Source organism: Schistocerca cancellata, chromosome 2, assembly GCF_023864275.1.
Source record: "Schistocerca cancellata isolate TAMUIC-IGC-003103 chromosome 2, iqSchCanc2.1, whole genome shotgun sequence".
Lineage (NCBI taxonomy): Eukaryota > Metazoa > Arthropoda > Insecta > Orthoptera > Acrididae > Schistocerca > Schistocerca cancellata.
The window spans coordinates 217,447,388-217,465,930 of NC_064627.1; the positions used below are offsets into that span (position 1 = coordinate 217,447,388).

The window sequence follows — 18,543 nt, forward strand, 5'->3', positions numbered from 1 at the left end:
TTGAAGGCATACTGCAAAGAAGACAGATGGAATTTAGGTCAGCATACACTGTGATAGCTTTGAAGCGGTATAGCAAAAGAGACGTATGTATGTTAATGGCACGCCATACGGATGCAATGAAACAAGCTGTGAAAATGGAGCGACAAACTAAAACCGGGAAATTTGAACCAGAATTTGTGTTCAACTTCAGCAGTGCAGAGGAAAATAAAGACATGTTATTCGTACTTCGCTGAACGAAATGTTTTCGTGAAACAATGAAATGGCACAAAACAGTCTCTCGGAAAAGACTATTTCATTTACCCAGTTTTATCTCAGTTTTTTTCGAGAAATTTTGGAAGAAAGGAATGAATCAAGAGGTCATCACTCAGACAAGGAAAATTCATTGCAGTTTCGAGAAACGCGCTTTCCAAGCCACGTTGGAACGTCAGTAAAATAACATGGAGCTGTAAGGACATGCATCGTCTGCATCAAGAACAAAAAATGAAAGGAATCGACTTACTGCTGTAAACAACGTGATGTGAGACTGCGTGCTGTGCCTTGTTTCAAAATTATTACAAAAAAAAAAAAACTTTGGAAGCGGCGTCTTTGCATGTTATCTAGTTAGAGGAACGTCAACAATAAAGAACATTCAAAGTATACTTTATTTTAGGAACTTATTGGTGAGAATAAATACAGAAGAGCCTGCGATGATAACCACTCAGAACGGTAGGTGCTGCGGTAATGTCATAATATGTCTACTACGGTGGGGAATGTCGTTTGTGCGTTCCGACCCCACACCAATATGTGCATTCATCAGTGAAAGGGTTAGTGACTAGATTATGAAATCTGCATATCTCCAGCGTGCTGGGTAGTAGGGGACAACAATTCAGTTTAGATTGTGATGCAAAAAGAGACAGCCAAAGTTGCAACTGAAACTGATGTCTATATAGTCGGTGACCGGCTTATGTCTACGCCCGTTCCCAAACCAACCAATGATTTACCAGGTAAAACTTCCGTCGATAATAGTAGAAAATAAAGTGCGTACATATGTCTATAGTGACAATTAACGTTCAATTACGAATGAGACAACTTAATTTTTTTTTTAATTTCGTCAATAACTATGTGAAGTATAGAAAATCAAGCCATTAGGTAGGTAACCAGAAACTGTGTCGAAGTAACCGTCTTGTCTGATGGCGAGCTATTAGTCACATTTTTGCCTGTCAGTCCGTTTTATTAGAGTCAGCGATATTTGATGCCTTACTGTGCGTAAATGCAGCAGATTTACGGCTCTAGGTCATCCATAGACGCGCTTAGAGAGTGGCACATCATCTGCAGACAGACGCCCCCACTTCGCAAACCAGAGGTCGGGGGAGTCCAAAAATCGTCACGCCCACGCATTTGGACACAAAAATTATTGTAGTACGAACACTAGGCAGCCAGATTTTCTGAGAAGATGATTGGCACCTGGTCACTGATGAAGTTAAACCGATCAGTGCGAGAGACAGTTAAATGTAACTCTCAAATCTCCGACCACACTAAATGGAACGAAGAAACGGAGGGTTGCAGACGTCAACAGATTTAGAGCATAGTAAAGTACTCCTTGCGAGGATTTCTCATCACATCCTTGTCCACGGCAAAGCGACAGTGACAGTGGCAGTATCCTCCGAATCGAGGTGCCCACAGCCCAAACTTGACACTGTCGCGTTTTGAGAAGCCCAATCCATTCACGAGCATAGAGGCTAAGTGCCTCATACAGCGTGCACCCACGTTCTGGCCACCAAACGTACGGATATCCGGCGATTGCCACACCAGTACAAGGGCTGACGACAATCGCTTTGTATCGTATTACGCCTCTTGTGACGTGCTACAATGCCTAAAGCAACCTGACAGACTTTCCTTTATGTTCTGTCACGGTCAGCATATATTACTCATTCTCATTTATGTGTGCTAACTTTTTCCTGTCACTAAGTTCACATGTATTCCAAAAATGTGCAGCATCATTAATTTTCCAGTATCACTACAGACTTGTCAGTGTGACAGTGATAGCGTTACATAATTATTTGGATGAAGTGTTGAGTCTTCTTTCAAATGGTTCAAATGGCTCTGAGCACTATGGGACTCAACTGCTGAGGTCATTAGTCCCCTAGAACTTAGAACTAGTTAAACCTAACTAACCTAAGGACATCACAAACATCCATGCCCGAGGCAGGATTCGAACCTACGACCGTAGCGGTCTTTCGGTTCCAGACTGCAGCGCCTTTAACCGCACGGCCACTTCGGCCGGCGAGTCTTCTTTCAAGGTAATGTCGAGGTAAGTAGTATACCATTCGTTCCCCACATATTTTAACAGCCTAAAGAATGGAACCTAAGATATAACGTAGTAGCATATGCGATGAGGTACGAGAATGGTGTCGTTTAATCTCATCTACACAAATTTAGTTAGGCAAATTATGGTATTAATTTGAATAGTCGTTGGTGAAATTTGGACATGGGCGAACACCTATAGGCTGCTTTATGGTGCTTAAGAAGTACAAACTTACAGATTGTATTTAATTGTTCTTTTCTAATAATCACAAATCTCTCCGCTCAGAAAGAACTGTATCATACTTTACCGACATGTTTCTAACCAACGATTTTCAATTAAAGAACTTATTTTACCGTCTTATCGTAGTAACGCATACTTCGTAGGAACATTAATTTCTAGGTAGTACATTCCCTAACAGCGCTCTGAATAAAAAATTGCAACACGACTCTTTCAACTCTGACACAACTAATGTGCATAAACGTATAATCGATATTCATTAGGATACTACTTGAAATCGAATAAAAAAATACTGACCAGTACGACAGCTGCTGACAGGTGTGAGTATTACACAACTGTAAGCCGTAGTTACAAATTCTGACACAAATTATTTACAGAAGAAAGGAAAGATTGGTAGAAATTAGACTGCTGCAATAGATGTCGAAGCACTCGAAAAGGAGAATACTTGGGAAGGGACTGAGATAAGTTTGCAGCCAACCCACTTTATTCTTTCTATACACTGAGTAAGCAGTAAAGAAAACCAAGGAGAAATTCTGAAGGAGTATTAAAACTGAGGGAGAAGAAATAAAAGTTTTGCAGTTTGCCACTCGCATTGTAACTTTGTCTGGGGCGGTACGGGATTTGGATGACCAGTCGAACGGATTGCATAGTGTCTTAAAAAAAAGTCGTGTGACTAACATCATGAATATAAATGAAGCTTAATGGAATATAGTCGACATAAATACAGCGAAGTTGAGAATATTACATTAGAAAATAAGATACTGCAACTAGTATATAAACATTGCTATTTGGGCAGCAAAATAACTGACGATGGCTGAATTAGAGTGTACATAAATGCAGACTGGCAACTGCAAGAAACGCATCTCTTAAAGAGAGAAATTTGTTAACATGAATTTAAATGTTAGTAACACTTTATTGAAGATTTCTGTACGAAGTTTAGCCTTGAACGGAAGCGAAACGTAGGAGACAAACAGTTCAGATAAGAAGAGAATAAAAACATTTGAAGTGTGGTTCTTCAGAAGGACGCTGAAGAATAGTTGGGTAGATCGTGTGATAATGAAGGGGTAATCAATAGGACTGCTGATATTTTTGAAGTATCGGGATTCAGATATACCGATACCTTTATCGGTGGTCGATATATCGAAAATTACTCTCGACATATCGATATAGCAACAGAACGGATATTGACGTACCGGCCAAAAAAATATCGGATGCACATTGTAAGCCAGTTAAGTATTGATTTATTATTAGATATTCTGTACATCATCAAGCTAGCAGCGTGATTATTCGCTTTAGATCAAGAATTGAATGACAATCGATCCACGTTCATGCTTGATGATAACTACTTTGCTAACAATGGTAACTCCAGTTAAGTGGCACAATGAAAGCTGTCCCATGGGTCCGTCGTTCAGTTTCGTCACATATCGGATTTGTCTGGAATGCTTCATGTCGACTTTCCTGTTTTTTCAGTTCAGCAAAGGCCACCGACGTAGCAGTTGTAGTGTCAAAATTGTGTGGTGAAATTAAACGTTGCAGTTTCTGCTCGTAGCGCCGAGCGCCGATTACGTCAGCATTTCCCCTCACACGTCTCCGCCCACAGCAAAGACCAGTCTTGTCATTTAGATTTTTGTTCATCAGTTTCAGTAACAGTTTTTGAAGAATACCAATGTGAAGAAATAGCACACTGATTGCGTTAAAAATTGATTTTTAACGCAACTAATGCGCTATTTCTTCAGATCGGATATATTGTTATTCCATTCACACAACCACCCCCCAGGGCAATAGGACTACTACTTTGTGTCTTCTATACTTGTTTCACACAGACAAAGAGGAAGACTGGACATGATGAAAGCTCATACCGTAGTAAGACCCCTTCACACAGTGAAGGTAAATTAAGTTCAACTACAATTTCAAAAGAACACGTCAAATATTTATCGAAAATTGCGAAAAAATATAATACAAAATAAAAATATCGGCACTCGATACTGCCACTTCTATATAGATATAGGGTGCAGTGCATATCAGCCCTAGTACTGAACTGCGGATATAAATGAACTCGCGGCTCAATATGTCTAGAAGAAAGGGGAGAATTGAGCCTCAGGCATCAAGGAACTGTCAGTTTGTTAATGAAGCACATGTGGAGATTATGAAAGGAGACCAAGGAGTGAATGCAGTGAAAATGTTCAGATGGATGTAGGTTGCAGTAGTAATGCAGAGCTCAAGGACTTGTACAGGATAGACTAGCGTCGAGAGCCTTTTGTAGAACTGAGGACAGCAACAACGTGCAGCGTGTGCCCGAAATGCACAGCCAAAAATTCCGAGGTTATTCAGGGATATTTCCTGAGTATTTTGATATCAGGCACCCGGGGACTTCAGTGTCTTGTTACAGAGTAATTTCATATAATTCGATTCCGTACTACCCTTTATCATTGTATCTCTATTCTACTCAAAATATCTTCACGACAATCCAAATATCGACGGTATGTGGAGTGCAAGTTGTTTGGAAACAGGCTTTTTAGACTCAGATACTGTGCTTGCTGTTGTCAACAGTAATTCCCACTTTGTTCTTGGACATGGAGCTTGTATTCAGTAACGAAAACACAACTGTATTTCAGGTGCGTTTATATTTTTACAGATGTAATGACAATATGATTTTTACACCCATTTTTATTCAATAGTCAGGATGATTACTGTTTCCGGTATATTGTACATAAGTGTTACTATACTATTTTTCTTGAGACGACTGACGACTGAACCCACCTAAATGGACGATTCAAATTATTTACATACGTAATGACGACAGGATACTTGTAATTACCTTTTTTATATCCAACAATCACGATTGTCTGTATTATCACTGTTACTTACTGTTTTACTTGTGTAAGGACGATACGAGTTTTTGTAAGCACTGGTTTTTGTTCGTCTTGTGTTGTACATAGTAGTTCTGTTCTACTTTTGTTTGTATGAAGTTCCTGTTAATTGATTGAATAACTATATGGTGTCTTTTACACTTGATTGCCGTATCTGTAATCCGTTCAACTGAAGATTTCATTTATGTATCCATAGCGTAAATAATTTTAAATAAGTTTTGCATTGTACTGTTAAGCTGAGCTTGTATCTATGCCCATTTTTCAGTTCAAACTCTCGCACGTAAGTCATTAGCTTTGGTTGAAACTAATGTGATAGCCTACAGTCGAAATATTGCAGTCGATAGATGCCGAGCAGGATGTTTTACATGTTAACAGATGCCTGCGAGTGTCATAGACCGTTTCTGGCCTTTTCACTTACGTGAAGATACAGGGTATAACAACAATGTACGGCACAAACAGCAAGACACATTCCTCACACGTACACGAAGAAATTATCTTATATGACCATGGCCCTGGAAACGCTTTGTTTCCATGTTATAACTCATTTTCTCTAACTCATTAACCATGGAAAACACACATGAACAGAACGCACCAGCATACCAAAAGCAACTCTTTCTTACAGGAGATTTCCAGTATGCCCTCCGTGGGCGCTACAGCCTGGAACTGGGCGACCTCTACGGTCGCAGATTCGAATCCTGCCTCGGGCATGGATGTGTGTGATGTCCTTAGGTTAGTTAGGTTTAATTATTTCTAAGTTCTAGACGACTCATGACCTCAGAAGTTAAGTCGCTTAGTGCTCAGAGCCATTTTGCAATCCGTGGGCATTGATATGTACGTCAACCCGCTGTCTTAGTGAATCTCGGATGCGCTGATGTATTCCTGGAGTACTGGTTATGGTTCCGCATAATTCCATTATACGGACACGAAGACTTTGAACATCTTGTACTGTGGTTCCATACACAAGGCTTTCAAATCCCCCCACAAATAAAGGTACAGTGGGCTTAGGTTCGGAGAGCGTGGAGGCGATCTCTCCCTATCCATCTGTCACCGAATCTGTTATTTAGAACGGACGTCAGCACGAAAATGAGGAGGTGCTCCATCGTGCATGATGTTCATGTTTCGTCGCACAGCTAAAGGCGCATCTGCTAACAGATCAGTTACAACGTTCTCTAAGTTCGTCCGTTGAGCCTGGGTGGAAGAAAATCAGGCTCTCAGTCACCAACAATGCCGGACCAAACATTGTTGATGACTTCCTTCAACATTTGCGTAAGTATAGACGTCTGCCTATTCATGCCGAAAGTGAAAATTTACAATCTGATATTTTGAAACGACGCCTCATCTATGAACTGCACCGTTGCACTAAAATTAGGGTTGACACTTTGTGGAATAAACCATTCGCAGAAGAGTACCCCCGCATTAAAATCAGCTGCTGATAGTGCCTGCACACACTGTAAACGGTATGGATACAGCTGGTCCTCGTGTGACATTCGCCAGTCAGTCATTTCGTCAACATTCAGTGTTGCAGCTACACCTCTCGCACTGGCACTAGGGTCGTCGTCAACTGCATGACGAACTGCCGCTTAGCTTTGCGGTTTCCTCGTCCTTTTAAGCCTCTGCATGTCGCGAGTATCAGGCTTAAATGCCCCAAGTTCCCTCTGTTGACGATCAACGGCTTTAGACGTTCTCCTGTCGGGGTACCTTCGTCCTGGAAATCTCTCCCCGTACAAACGTTGAACGCGAGCTCCATTGCCGTCAGCTAATCCGTACATCAAAGTACATCTGCCCTCTCTGCATTTGTGTAAACTACTGTCCGCAGCTCGTGGTCGTGCGGTAGCGTTCTCGCTTCCCGCGCCCGGGTTCGATTCCCGGCGGGGTCAGGGATTTTCTCTGCCTCGTGATGACTGGGTGTTGTGTGCTGTCCTTAGGTTAGTTAGGTTTAAGTAGTTCTAAGTTCTAGGGGACTGATGACCATAGATGTTAAGTCCCATAGTGCTCAGAGCCATTTGAACCATTTTGTAAACTGGTACTGCACCAGCCAAGTTTGTGATTAACTCTACGTTGTAACCCTTGTGCTTGCGACGATCGCACAGAGAGCTGGAACAGTTGAAGTTACCTGCAAACAAGCAATGACGTACGTCGCGTGGCAACAGAGACATTTAAAACAAAATACTATCGATGATAAAGTAACCAGACGTCACGAAGTGTGCATATTGCCCATGATTCTAACGTTCTGTTCTTGTTTGTTTCCCGTGGTTAATGAGTTGAAAAAATGACTTATAACATGGTAACAAAGCGTTTCCAGATCCGTGTTCATGTAAACATAATTTCTTCGTCTACGTTTGAGGAATGTGTCCTGTAATTTGTTCCGTACACTTTAGTTACTCCCTGTATTTTCACTGTAAGCAAGGTAACTAGGGTAACAAATCATATAAATCATTAGAGTTGTATAACGAACCGACTGTTATCAAGGGTCCCTTGTACCAAAATACTTAGAAAATAGCATTTAAGAACCTCCGAAATTTTCAGGAGGTGGTGACCCACAGCTCTTACATATTTGAAAAATGTGCTGCGGCCCTGAGCAGCTGGGAAAAATCTTAACTTACACAACCACTTTTACTCGTCTGACCCTCATCAGATTCCTATACAGCAAATAAAATAATACCTAAGCAACATTACAGGTTTGAACTCTCACGAATCTGCCAGCTGACATGTACGTTAACAGCAACACACACGTAATGCTGTATGACGTACTCATGTAAAAGTATTTACAGCATCAAGTTAGACGAAATATAAAAACGTTGCCAGGTGATAAAACCATGAATTATTAACTAAAAATTCATATTGATACAAAAATGAAAGTGTACCATAACAAGGTGACGCGATTCATTACGAAAACCGCGTATCATAAAGACATAAATGGTTAACATTTGTACAGAGACATTGCATACCATGTTGTAGTTACAATAGAGATATCAATACGTCTGGCCTTAATTGTATGTTAGTACCAGATTATTTTTCCACCTGTTTTAAGCATAATATATCTTTGTTTTTATTTATAATATAAATTCTGTAAATAGCTGCTCATGCCTGTTTAGTAGCTGCACTATTGCTTTTATTCTTTTTATACTCTGTAAACGTAGCTGCTGTACCCATAACGTTATGTTATCTTAGTGCATACAACTTAAATATAGCTAGGCTCAGACGCTTGTTGTGTCTGACGTCACGTTGATAACGTCATTCTAGCGTCAAATCTGTCTACTTAAGAGCTCCTATATGCCGCACTGTGCGGAATTAGTAGATCTACATTAGCTGAACACTTCATACAACATGATCTCATTCACTGCATGCTTGTCTCTGTGAAAAAATTATCAATTGGTCACGCATTACACGCAACAGCCGCTTCAGTATCTTACGTGCGATGCTGATACAATTATTTGTCCATGAAATTGAGTGTGTTTCATCTGTTATAGTGTATATAATTAGATAATCGGCTAGGCACTCATTTATGGATCAGTACGGCCTGTCCCACAAAAGTTACTGTATGATGAAAGCAGTACGTATTTGAATGAGTCTTTAAGTCGCTTAACACTAATGCCTATGCGTACATGGAAGCCATTACTCCTATGCGTTTGTTTTCTGTCACCGCAGATGTAACACGCGCAGATTGCTATTAGATGCAACGCACAGAACACCTGTTATGACTGTCACATGTACTTATCGTAGCAGACGATACACAGCTTAGTAACTGTTAGATTCTAACTTTTCTAGGTGTAGACCTCTGTGACCACTTTTCGCTCCAACAGCAAACACTGATCAGTTGGTCAGTCGCCTCTGTCTGGAATGAATCTGTTCACTACGTTAATAGTTTTAACAAGAATGAGTGCACTACCGAGAACAGTTTTTGTAGATTGATGACGTAATTTACATTACGATATAACAGGTAACTCTGTACAAATGTAAACCATTTACATCTCTATGACCGGGGGTTTCGTAAAAAGTCTCATCACTGTACGATGGTATGCCTTTACTTTCAGTGTATAATTCATGGTGCAAGTTCTAACGATAATGAATTTGTACTTCGCTTAACATGATACTATGAATACCTTTCTGTGAGTACGTGACATTCCAGTATGTGTGTGTTGCTGTTAACAATTACATCAGCTAACAGACTCCTGACAATTTAAGTCTGTAATGTTAATTACGTATTATTTTATTTGGTACGTAGGAACCTGATGACAGCGAGACGACAAACTGGTGATGTGAGTTAAGTATTTTACTAGCTGCTCACGACGGTTGTTGTTGTTGTTGTGATCTTCAGTCCAGAGACTCGTTTGATGCAACTCTCCATGCTACTCCATCCTGTGCAAGCCTCTTCATCCCTGAGTAACTAATGCAACCTACATCCTTCTGAATCTGCTTAGTGTATTCAACTCATGGTCTCCCCCTACGTTTTTTTAACCCCAACGCTTCCATCCACTAATAAATTGATGGTCCCTTGATGCCTCAGAACGTATCCTATCAACCGATGACTACTTCTAGTCAAGTTGTCCCACAAAGTCCTCTTCTCCCCAATTCTGTTCAGTACCTCCTCATTAGATACGTGATCTACCCATCTAATCTTTAGTACTGTTCTGCGGCACCACGTTTCAAAAGCTTCTATTCTCTTCTTGTCTAAACTATTTATCGTCCACGTTTCACTTCCATACATGGCTACACTCCATACAAATACTTTCAGAAATACTTCCTGACACATAAATCTATACTCGATGTTAACAAATTTCTCTTATTCAGAAAAACTTTCCTTGCCATTGCCAGTCTACATTTTATATCCTCTCTTCTTCGACCATCATCAGTTACTTTGCTTCCCAAATAGCACAACTCACTTAGTACTTTAAGTGTCTCATTTCCTAATCTAATTTCCTCAGCATCACCTTATTTAATCTGACTACATACCATTATCCTCGTTTTGCTCTTGTTGAAGTTCATCTTATTTCCTCCACTCAAGATACTGTCCATTCCGTTCAACTGCTCTTCCAAGTCCTTTGCTGTCTCTAACAGAATTACAAAGTCATCGGCGAACCTCAAAGTTTTTATTTCTTCTCCATGGATTTTAATACCTACTCCGAATTTTTCTTTTGTTTCCTTTACTGCTTGCTCAATATACAGATTGAATAACATCGGGGAGAGGCTACAACCCTGTCTCACTCCCTTCCCAACCACTGCTTCCCTTTCATGTCCCTCTTCTCTTATAACTGCCATCTGTTTTCTGTACAAATTGTAAATAACATTTCGTTCCTTGTATTTTACCCCTACCACCTTCAGAATCTGAAAGAGAGTATTCCAGTCAGGATTGTCAAAAGCTTTCTCTAAGTCTACAAATGTTAGAAATGTAGGTTTGCCTTTCCTTAATCTATTTTCTAAGATCAGTCGTAGGGTCAGCACTGCCTCACTTGTTCCAACATTTCTACGGAATCTAAACTGATCTTTCCCGAGGTCGGCTTCTGCCAGTTTTCCATTTGAGTGTAAAGAATTCGTGTTAGTATTTTGCAGACGCGTCTTATTAGACTGATAGTTCAATAATTTTCACACCTGCTTTCTTTGGGATTGGAATTACTATATACTTCTTGAAGTCTGGGGTTGTTTCACCTGTCTCATACATCTTGCTTACCAGATGACAGAGTTATGTCAGGGTTGGCTCTCCCAAGGCTATCAGTAGTTCTAATGGAATGTTGTCTACTCCCGGTGCCTTGTTTCAACTTAAGTCATTCAGTGCTCTGTCAACTTGTTAATGCAGTATCCTATCTCCTATTTCATTTTCATCTACGTCCTAATCCATTTCCATAATGTTTCCCTCAAGTACATCGCCTTTCTGCTTTCCCTTTTTTGCTTAAAACTGGTTTTCCATCTGAACCCTTGATATTCATGCAAGTCGTTCTCTTTTCTCAAAATGTCTAATTTTCTTGTAGGCAGTATCTGTCTCAGCCCTAGTGATATACGCCTCCACGTCCTTACATTTATCCTCTAGCCATAGCTGCTTAGCCGTTTTGCACTTCCTGTCGATATCATTGTTGAGACGTTTGTATTCCTTTTTGCAGGATTCATACACTGCGTGTTTATGTTTTCTCCTTTCATCAATTAAATTCAATATTTCTTCTGTTACCCAAGGATTTCTTTTAGCCCTCTTCTTTTTACCTGTTGTTCCTCTGCTGCCTTTGTTATTTCTTCTCTTAAAGCGACCCACTCTTCTTGTACTCTACTTCTTTCCCCCGTTCTCGTCAATCGTTCCCTAAAGCTCTTTCTGAAACTCTCTACAGCCTCTGGTACTTTCAGTTTATCCAGGTCCCATCTCGTCAATTTCCCACCTTTTTGAAGTTTCTTCAGTTTTAATCTACAGTTCATAACCAATAAATTGTGGTCAGAGTCCACATCTGCCCCTGGAAATGTCTTACAATTTAAAACCTGGTTCCTGAATCTTTGTCTTACCATTATATAATCTATCTGATACCTTCCAGTATCTCCAGGCTTCTTCCATGTGTACAACCTTCTTTCGTGATTCTTAAACCAAGTGTTACCTATGATTAAGCTATGCTCTGTGCAAAATTCTACCAGGCGGCTTCCTCTTTCATTCCTTACTCCCATTCTACATTCACCTAATACTTTTCCTTCTCTTCGTTTTCCTACAGTCCCCCATGACTTAAATTATCGTCTCCCTTCACTATCTGAATAATTTCTTTTATCTCATCATACTTTTTATCAGGCTCTTCGTCATCTGCGGAGCTAGTTGACATATAAGCTTATAATACTGTTGTAGGCGTGCGCTTCGTGTCTATCTTGGCTACAATAATGCATTCACTATGATATTCGTAGTAGCTTACCCGCGCTCTTGCATTACCCCTATTTGATTTTGGATTTATAACCCTGTATTCACCTGACCAGAAGTCTTGTTCCTCCTGCCACCGAACTTCACTAATTACCACTATAACTTTAACCTATCCATTTCCCTTTTTAAATTTTCTGATCTACCCACCCGATCAAGGGATCTTACACTACATGCTGCGATCCGTAGAACGCATATTTTCTATCTGCTGATAACGACGTCCTCCTGAGAAGTATCCGCCTGAAGATCCTAATGGAGGACTATTTTACCTCCGGAATATTTTACCCACGAGGACTCCATCATAATTTAATCATATAGTAAAGCTGCATGCCCTCGGGAAAAACTACGGCTGTAGTTTCTCCTTGCTTTCAGCCGTTCGCAGTACCAGCACAGGAAGACCGTTTTGGTTAGTGTCACAAGGTCAGATCAGTCAATCATCCAGACTGTTGCCCCTGCAACTACTGAAAATGGCCGGCCAGTGTGGCCGAGCGGTTCTAGGCGCTACAGTTTGGAACCGCGCGACCGCTACAGTCGCAGGTTCGAATCGTGCCTCGGGCATGGATGTGTGTGATGTCCTTAGGTTAGTTAGGTTTAAGTAGTTCTAAGTTCTAGGGGACTGATGACCTCAGAAGTTAAGTCCCATAGTGCTCAGAGTCATTTGAACCATTTTACTGAAAAGGCTGCCGCCCCTCTTCAGGAACCACACGTTTGTCTGGCCTCTCAACAGATACCCACTCCTCCGTTGTGGTTGCACATGCGGTACGGCTATCTGTATCGTTGAGGCACGCAAGCCTCCCCACCAACGGCAAGGTCCATGGTTCATGGGGGGCCTGACGACGGTAATGTGACATTTTTCTCCGAAATTCTGTCGGCGGTGATGGGGTTCACGCTCTATAGACTCTGTTTATATTGGGCGTACTATTTACGAACACTGTACAATACGAAAACTTTGATACTTTTCTCACCATTAATATGAAAAGTGTCCTTATCAAAAAAGTTTCGAAAGAAAAGTATCTATACCTTTGGTATCAATATTTATCTTTTACAAAAACATGCCTTCAATCGGCTAAATCTCTTCATCTCTGTTTTTAAAGTCTACGCATTATCGAGAGAGGTAGTCGATTGGAATTTTACACACACACACACACACACACACACACACACACACACACACACACACGAGCGCTCGCGCGCGTCTTCCTCCACCTTTGATCCACCTTTGATTCACTTTTAAGAAAGCAGAATGAAATGAACCTGTATATAGTTACGGGGATAACTCAAACTAAACTAGAAAATGGAAAAACCAGTTCAGACTCCCAAATTTATAACAGTATTTAAAGCGAATTCTTCAGTTTAATCAAATTTATCATCGGAGATGGTATTGATAAGATTTGATTTTCTAGGACATCTTATTAATATGGTAGTTTTTGAAACTCATTTATCCTTAAAGTACGGTTTTTGTTTTACGCTTATCTTCGACCCATGTCGTCACATATTCGTAGTAACAATTACGTGACGCTCTATTCACTCTCTTATTATCTTGTTAAGTAAATAATATTACCTTGCTGCTGTCGTGCTGTGGTTTCTGAAGACTTTTTCGTGTTACAAGTTTTTCCAGAAGAGTTCAACTTTTTGAATCAGATTTGGCACGTCATTTCATTATTATCCAGTTTATCAAAATACTGCAACTTTCACTTGGTAGGCGCCGTTCTGTCTTATAGGGAGCACATTGTGCTCATGTGGAAGCGATCTAGATGGTTGTAAAACAATAAACTGGTAGCCAAGATCGCAGGAACTCTTTTTATTCCATGATTACCGGTTTCGGCGAAACTAAAGCCGCCATCATCGGATCTTAGGTCACATACAAGTTACAACATCAAGGCAAACAATGGTGATATTAATAGTTGCCTATAACACGCAGGCCTTAGAAAATTGTCATACGTAGCACATAAGCGTCTAAAAGAGATGGTATTATAAATGTTAAGTGTCTCCATCACACACAAGCGCAAGCTAGGTACCAATTTTGTAGAGCCTGCGTGTTATAGACAACTATTAATATCACCGTTAATGAGATTTTCACTCTGCAGCAGAGTGTGCGCTGATATGAAACTTCCTGGCAGATTAAAACTTTGTGCCAGACCGAGACGCGAACTCGGGACCTTTGCCTTTCGCGGGCAAGTGATCTACCAACTGAGCAACGCAAGCACGACTCACGCCCCGTCCTCACAGATTTACTTCTGCCAGTACCTCGTCTCCTACCTTCCAAACTTTACAGAAGCTCTCCTGCGAACCTTGCAGAACTAGCACTCCTGAAACAAAGGATATTGCGGAGACATGGCTTAGCCAGAGCCTGGGGGATGTTTCCAGAATGCCAGGTGCTGGCAGAAGTAAATCTGTGAGGACGGGGCGTGAGTCGTGCTTGGGTAGCTCAGTTGGTAGAGCACTTGCCCCCGAAAGGCAAAGGTCCCGAGTTCGAGTCTCGGTCCGGCACAAAGTTTTAATCTGCCAGGAAGTTTAATATCATCGTTGTTTGCCTTGATGTTGTAACCGGTATGTGTCCTAAAATCCGATGATGGCGGCTTTAGTTTCGCCGAAACCGGTTATCATAGAATAAAAAGAATTCCTGCGATCTTGGCTACCAGTTTATTTTTTTGCAGCCATTCTGTCTGGTGATTCAGGTTTCTTGCACTTTAACTGTAGTAAACAAAAATCCAAAAACAGGTATGTTGTCAGTAAAAATACTAGTTAAGAGAGTTTAGAAAAAAAGTGTCGTTATCGCTGCGGAAGTACTCGACCAAGGAGCCTCGATACTTTTTCCCGTTTTCCTGGTCCCATCCGCGGTGAGCCCCGTTGCGACGGCTCGCCGGATCGCTCTGAGAGTGCAGACCGCGGCGCGAGGCGTGCGCGGACCACGCCTTTCTGCGGCCGGCGGGCCAGCCAATCAGAGCACGGTACTTTTGGGCGAGCAACAAGTGTGCCACGGCCGCCGCGCGTTTGCGCATGTGGGCCGCGACACGGCGCCGGCACTTTGCACTGGGCTGCCGCACTCGGCCACAAAGGGCTCGCTCCTCGGAGGAGAGAGGCTGCGGCCGCCACAGAGTGCGTGATTCAGCACTCCGGTTGGCGGAACTCCGCTAACGGGTTTCCTGTCCACTACAAGTTTCTGGAGACAATACCTATTTTAAGTAAACGATCATAGTGCAAGTCACACTACTGAATATCCCTCATTTTCGACTTTTTTCTTATCGTTTGTTTTTAAATTACACGTGTTTCTGTCAGATCAATGATCAAATTCGCTTTGTGCTATAGTTCAATTCTTTTATCTTGGCGGTTCGCGCATGCCCGCCCAGACGCGGGAGATTGCTGCGTTGTCAGTCGTACGCGCCAAGAGAAGCAGCGCCATAGTATAGTACGAAAACTTTCGTTTAGGAGGGGGGGGGGCGCAGTTTATGAAGTAAGGCCACCACGGCCGCATTAATCCTTTCGCTGCTACAGAGACGTGCTCCCCGCATTTTGCCATCACTGTACTGCTCGCTGTGCAGACACATGGTGTTCCGACTGCTTTGACACACTTTATCATTCGATTTCACAAAAACTATTTGGCCCAAAAATTTGATTATTCACATCTTCTTGACTGATACCTTCCCCCCATAAATGACTTAATTTTGTTTCGATGTTCAACGCAGTTATTGTGCAGCATTAAATGTAGTAAACCATTGCACGCAGTTTTGAAGAGATTGCAGAGGCCAAAGTCCATAGCGTATACTTTCCGTATGGTCGATTTTAGTTGCCACTAGAAATTTCAAAAATTACATTCAAACGAATAAAATTCATGAAGTAAGACCCTTCTATATTGTTTTGCAATACAGAAAATATTAAGCACCGAACAAGGTTTGAACTCAGAACCTTTCGTGTAACAGCCCAACACTGTAACCATTACGCTAACGCGGCTCATCCTTGAATAATGTTCCTAGAGGACTTTAAAATGTGACGCAAAATACCGACAAAAAATGTAGATATGACTATGAATTACTCAAGCTTAGACGAAGTACAATAGGAAATAAACAATTACCGCTATTCTTTATTGCGAAAAAGTGGTTAATGAGAATGATACAAACACCTTTCCTTGTTATCGCCTGAATTAGGAGGCTTAATGCTTGTTTGGTTTAATTAATTAATAGAATATGAAGCAATTGGTATAAAGAATGCTTTTTCCATACTTTCTATAAAAGAAAGTCTGCTATCAAGACATTGTTTTTGTTCAATTACTTTATTTATGACTGAACGTTTCTAAAAGAAGACACTCGTCAGTGCGCTGCACTGCAGTCCAGCTCTGGCAACGTCGTTCTCTGTTCATTGGCTGACTGTGTTTTGTGACATCAGATAGGCAGAACGAACCTAAACTCAGCCGCCGTCGTAAATGACGCGCACTTTAGTCGTTTGTTGTATAAATTTGAGGATTATTGCCATTACGCTTCGTTCCCTCGAAAACTCAAGTTGTGCTTCATCTCTAGTACAGTACATAAAAAAACTGATCTGTACTCCGTCCGAACACGTCTCGGAAGACCCAACGGCAACGACCGACCGCCTTGTCATCCTCAGCCGACAAGTGTCACTGGATGCAGGTATGGTAGGGCATGTGGTCAACACAACTCTCCCATGGCCGTTGTCAGCTTTCGTGACTGGAGCCACTATTTCTCAATCACGTAACTCCTCATTCCGCCTCAAAAGAGCTGAGTGCACAACAGGCTGAACTTCAGTGATGTAACAGGAGACGGCGTTACCATGCTGCAAGGTGTTGGCACTTCATTACACAACATCAAGGAAATTGCTGTTACTTCTGTAAGGTGCTTTTAGTGAATAAGACTATGTTGATGACTAGTTCAGAAAGGTACGATCATTTTGAAGTCGACGTAAAAATTCATTATAATAAAAAAAAGTTCGTAGGACAGATGAACACGTAAAACATTATATTCAAGTTAACAGATGCCTTAGTCAAGAAAATTTACAACAGAAAATTCTACTGCGTGATATGGAGATCACATTGCAACAATACAGGTCTCGAAGTAAGTTTTATTGGATACGATGTTTTTCGAGTTATCCGATCATACCAAGACGTTTTTATTTTAATATAACTTGGAAACTGTTCTTCCTTAGAAAACTAGTCGTCAGTGAAACGTTATTCGCTACAATGTTTTCAATATCGATTTTATTGGACTCTGATAAGTGTCTCGGTCTCGTCAACCATAAGACATGTTCGGATTTCGGTTTTCTTTTGTTCACAGCACAGCTGTTGTTTATTCGTATCATGTTAACTACATCTACATCCATACTCCGCAAGCCACCTGACGGTGTGTGGCGGAGGGTACCTTGAGTACCTCTATCGGTTCTTCCTTCTATTCGTCTCGTATTGTTCGTGGAAAGAAAGATAGTCGGTATGACTCTGTGTGGGCTCTAATCTCTCTGATTTTATCCTCATGGTCTCTTCGCGAGATATACGTAGGAGGGAGCAATATACTGCTTGACTCTTCGGTGAAGGTATGTTCTCGAAACTTCAACAAAAGCCCGTACCGAGCTACTGAGCGTCTCTCCTGCAGAGTCTTCCACTGGAGTTTATCTATCATCTCCATAACGCTTTTGCGATTACTAAATGATCCTGTAACGAAGCGCGCTGCTCTCCGTTGGCTCTTCTCTGTCTCTTCTATCAACGCTATCTGGTAAGGATCCCACACCGGTAAGTAATATTCAAGCAGTGGGCGAACAAGTGTACTGTAACCTACTTCCTTTGTTTTCGGACTGCATTATATGTGAACCTAGGATTTTTAGTGCAAAAATTGGACAAAAACTGTATAACGTTCTAAGCGTAAAACATGCGAAAAAGTTGCCAAAACTAAATCCGAAAATTTATTATGTAATCCTTATATAACTGATTAAATCACAGGTATCCCAAAAGAATTCGCTGTGACATTCAACAATCTAATGAAATACACTGGTGTACAAAACTAAAGGACGAAAGTAACTTTCAAATGAAGTGTCACTGGCAAGCAACATACCTCGACGAAACTTGAACGATACATAGAAACAACTGCTAGAGGGTAGTACAGAAAGTGTCTAGAAGAAATTCTCAATGGAACCAGCAACAATGACACTTTTGTTAAAAGTAAATTATTACGCTGAAGTCACCGCGATTCATGATGTTCTTCTAGACATTAAAAAGGCAGGACATATACCTTAATAGGATGTGCGATCATTCGATCATCGCGGATACCTTTGCA

General features: G+C 41.2%; 1 long non-coding RNA gene and 1 other non-coding gene across 2 annotated transcripts in view; one reads left to right on the top strand and one right to left on the bottom strand.

The window, feature by feature from the left end:
- Nucleotides 1-18,543, bottom strand: part of LOC126161544 (uncharacterized) — a 221,989-nt gene that overhangs the window by 88,022 nt on the left and 115,424 nt on the right. The window lies entirely within an intron of this gene.
- Nucleotides 14,685-14,759, top strand: Trnas-cga (transfer RNA serine (anticodon CGA)). Its single transcript has one exon. It is a non-coding gene; the product is annotated as a tRNA-Ser (tRNA).